We start from the raw sequence: 4,367 nt of genomic DNA, 5'->3' as shown, positions 1-4,367 counted from the left end.
AAAAAAAAAAAAAAAAAGCAGACGGGGAGACACGAGCAGCAGCATCCCTCCCTGTGGTTATGTTTAATCAAATTTAATTATCCACTTACAATGAGATATTCAGGTAAATCTATTTTGCACATGCACTTCTACAGTCTCCATTTTTTCTTGCTATATATTGTTTTATGCTGCTTTTGTGTTTATTAACTCCGCAATGATATATGGATGTCGTCTTTGATTCTTTTTTACCAAAAAATTGGAATTCAGAATGGGAGCGTGTATACAGACAGCATAAGGAAGAGGTAGGGGGGCGGGGTTGCTCCGGGCCTACAATACCGCTTATAACAAATTTCTAATGAACTCATGCTGCTTTGTAGAAACTATACTTTTCATTTGGGCTAAAAACTGCATAATCGTGATTAAAAGACCACTTTGAAAACAGATTAAAAATATTTTTGGAGTGAGTTTTTAAGAGAACTTTAACCTAATAATGATGAACCAGGTTGCAGCTTTTCACTGATTAGGTTCATTGAATTCCTCTGTTCACTGATGCACTTAAGTTCCAGCAACTAAGACCCTCACTAATATTGATGTTGTTTAAATTTAAGCTTTCAAATAAAAAACAAAAAGAAAAATGGCGTCAAAATCAGAGAAAATCAAAACCATCAAAAAAGGTTTAAGACCACATTGCACATATGGTAAATTTTTAACATAAAATTTGACTTTTTTTTTTATTTAAATCAAATCCAACTTTATTCATAAAACCCCTTTTACAACACTAACCCAAAGCGCTTTGCACTGAATTATAAACAAAGAATAACCTCAACCTTTATCACTTCCGCCCCTAGTGGTCATTTGAGGAACTGCAGCATTTTCCTCTGAAAAAAATGAAAAACAAAAAAACGGAAAATATTCAATAGTAAAAGTTGTCACTTGCTAATTTGATGTAACAAAGTTAATAAAACAGCTTTGATAATCCTGGATTACTGTCTAGAGTTTGGAGAAATTTAGTAGTCAGTATCAGTACTGACATTACATTTTGATAGAGATGCAATGGCTCTTATTTACTTTACTTTGATCATTATTCATGCATAAGTGTTGGAAGAGAAAGCTAGGCTAACGGCTTGCTAGAGCTAGTTTGGCAGCTAGCTTCTTACACAGCCGTCAATAACCATTGCAAATGAGGAGAAAGACTGGATACAATATATTAAGTGAAAGAGTGTAATAAATAAAATATTTTATTTAAAAAAAGTTGATTTAATCATCAAAGCACCAAAAAATTAAGCATTTTGAGCCTTAGCTAGTGGTGTCTGAAGGCTAACACACAAGGTTTTAAGAAAATAGAGTTTGCAAAGTACTTTCTACCTTTTTGCTATTAGTTTTTGGTACATAATTTCTAGACTTTACATACTGTGCTTTCGCTCCCTTGTTCTCTGAATATTGGCATAATTTTGAGCCGCACAGTTGGCTAGCACAGTAGAGGAGCTTCTGCACAGAATGAGTTCTTTCTGTGTGGAGTTTGCATGTACCTTTCTTGCATGTGTGGGCTTTTTTTCCCTGCAGGCTACTCTGTGTTCCTCCTACAGGCCAGATATGTGTAATAGGTTGATATGAAACTCTAAATTACCCTTGAAAGTGATTGCGTGTGCCTGGAATTACCTTGTAATCATTCAAGGTGGGTTTACCCATCAGGGGCTGTGGTATTTGAGTTTCTGCAAGAAAATGCAGCTATTTTATGCTGTAATTTTAAATAAAACTTTAAAAAGTGTTTTCTTATACAAGCCAACTGACCAAAAAAGGGTAAATTGTTCATATATATGTTTTTATTTTAAAAATAAGAAAACCCTTCCCTGCGTTAATCATGTTTTGTGTCTGATCGAACCTCTCCAAGGTTCCTCATTATTTGTGAACCTTGCACAAGTGTGTCTGGCAGTTATGAAACAGCTTGACAGAAAAAAATGCTAAAGAGCTGAGATGAAGGCATAAGCAACGAGCAGATTTGACAAGAGTTCACCTTTCCCGGTCCAGGAGTTTCCTGCTGTGAAGCTCTGAGGCATTCGTCTCCAAGTCGTTCCTGTTGATGCTTTCGGGAATCTCTCCAGTACTTTGAGGAACGGCAATCTACCCAAACAAGCTTAAAGATGAAAACACAATTTTAAAAAAAGAATAGAAAATGTTTTTGCTTTCTAAAAACACCAAACACATGTAAAGGTATTATCTAACAAGCTGAAAAATCTTAGCGTGTGAAGCTACAAACACACCAAAAACATGACGCTAGATCCTTCTTGATGTTGGAACATGTCCACCAATGTACAGTTGGAAAAGTCTTTGTGCAAATCTTTGTATTCCAGTACAAAAAAGTTGGCATCATAAAATTCCAGTTGGGTACAAACTCCAGTTATTGATTTCTCCTCTATCAATTTTTAGATGGTTGCCACTCAAGCGAATTAAAAAGGACGCCATCCATACATCACTACCAAATCAGAGTCCTTGATTGAAGTTCAACTTGTTTAACTTTCTACGCCCATTCATTGGTTTTTGTCGTTTTGGTCATAGAAACTTGTGGAGTGACGCATGAATGCAAGACTTTTGAAAGCAGAAACCCCAAACAGGCTCATATCCGTGTTTTTAGAGATGGTCACTTGAACGCGTTTTACAGAGTTAGTGTACCACCTCTAAGGGATAGCTACAGTGAACCTGGACCAGTTGGTTCGATTGTTACAATATTGAACTTGTACCTTAGAAAAGCCAAAGGAAAAATTCACAGATTTAACTGGACATACAAAAACAATACAAGGACATATACCATTTAACAAAGAAATCCCAGTTTGGCTTTAATCTTGTGATTTAGATTAAAAGTGTTAGCATTGAGATCTATTTTGTTTTTTCTTTTACAATGACTCAAATTGCACAATAATGCTTTACACTATTACTGTGAATAGAAATAAAAACAACAAAAAAATATTTATATAACTCAAAGTGATTCAGCAAAAGACTGAATAAAACCCCAAAACAAAACTTGTATTTCTCTTTCCTTGCAAATTCGATCGTCCAGGAATGCTCTGCGACTTACAGGAGAATAAGGAAAGTTCCTACCAGTTCCAAAGGATAAGAGGGGTTGTCAAGTGTCCAGCAGAGGGCGCTTGGTCCTTTGCTACATCAAATGGTTCCGGGTTGGCTCGCCATCTTGTTCTGTCCCGCACAAGGATCCCGGATTGAGGAGTCCGTTTTTTCGGCCCAATCTTAATGGTCTATCATACCAACATAAAATACACTCAAATAAGTAAATTAAAATAAAAAGGCAGTCTATAGGAATGAATACAAAATACGGCAGTTTCATGTTAACATAACTCTTAAGTTACGTTGCATGTAATGGCGGATGGAATGTCTGGGGAAGCTTTCACTTTAACGCGCCAAAACTTCTTCAACTTGAAAATAAATACATAAAATAACATAAATTCACTGTCATAGTCTACCGTTTCAAGGAATTTACCGAAAATAAATATATTAAATATCAAATTAATTCAAACAAATATTATTTTAACACTCACCAAGTCCCCTTTAAAAAAAAAAAAAAAAAATGTTTTCCAGGCCACGCAGGTGGAAAAACAAAAACTCAACTTCACCACAAGGTAAAAATGAAACAAAAAACAGAAAAAGGTTTCAACTTTGTTCAATTTGTTCATTGTTTTCTCCCTCGAAGCTTGCAATGCCTGCTACGCTCTAGCATTGGAGCTCTCAGCTCAACAACAAACCCGATTGGCTGTTGCCAGTCACATGGACTATGTCAGCAGGAAAAGACGCATCTTTTCAAAATAAAAGTACATCAACTTGTGAAACAAAATCCAAAGTTTACACTTTCCTTTTTTCCATAAAACTTTAAACAAAACAAAGTGAATGTTTAAACCTTTAAACAGCTTTAACACTTTTTTTCTTATTTTAATTATTATTATGCTTTTTTTGTATTTTATTTTTTTATTTTACTTTATTCTAGTTTTATATTTTCTGATGCCATTGAGAGACAATATTTGAAGACTCACTCCGATTTAATTAAAAATTTTTGGTGTTTTAAACTCAATACTGTAGCATTTTTTTGTCATGATGGAGGACACAAATTAAGAAAATTCATCTTTAAATTGCATTTCTGACTATTTCTTTATTCAAATTGTCGTGAATCACTAAAAAGTGAAAAGTGAAACATTGGATTAATTAACAAAACGTCCGTATTTGTGATATTTAAAATAATTATGCTTTATGAAATAAAACATGTACATTAATTTAAACCCTCAAATTTAGCTTAGTTTAAGCTTTGTTTTAACTACATAAATGTAAATAATTTCTTTCATTTAAATTCCTAATATGACATTCCAATGAACACAACTTTTTTT

At 34.1% G+C, this 4,367-nt stretch overlaps 1 long non-coding RNA gene across 9 annotated transcripts in view; it reads right to left on the bottom strand.

The window, feature by feature from the left end:
- LOC112156474 overlaps positions 1–3,751 on the bottom strand; it is a 44,037-nt gene extending 40,286 nt beyond the window's left edge. For 4 of the 9 annotated variants that reach the window (XR_004949635.1, XR_004949639.1, XR_004949638.1 and 1 more), the window contains exons 1-2: positions 3,076–3,750; positions 1,994–2,113 (exon numbers count right to left, since the gene is read on the bottom strand). This is a non-coding gene — a long non-coding RNA (uncharacterized LOC112156474). Of the gene's footprint in view, positions 1–6; positions 858–900; positions 1,692–1,993; positions 2,114–3,075 lie in introns of those variants that run through there. The other 5 variants (XR_004949634.1, XR_002920971.2, XR_004949637.1 and 2 more) reach the window with 5 other exon arrangements.
- Positions 3,752–4,367: the final 616 nt, after the last annotated feature.

The sequence above is a fragment of the Oryzias melastigma genome, linkage group LG18, assembly GCF_002922805.2.
Source record: "Oryzias melastigma strain HK-1 linkage group LG18, ASM292280v2, whole genome shotgun sequence".
Taxonomy (NCBI): Eukaryota; Metazoa; Chordata; class Actinopteri; order Beloniformes; family Adrianichthyidae; genus Oryzias; species Oryzias melastigma.
This window is presented reverse-complemented; position numbering and strand designations above follow the sequence as displayed.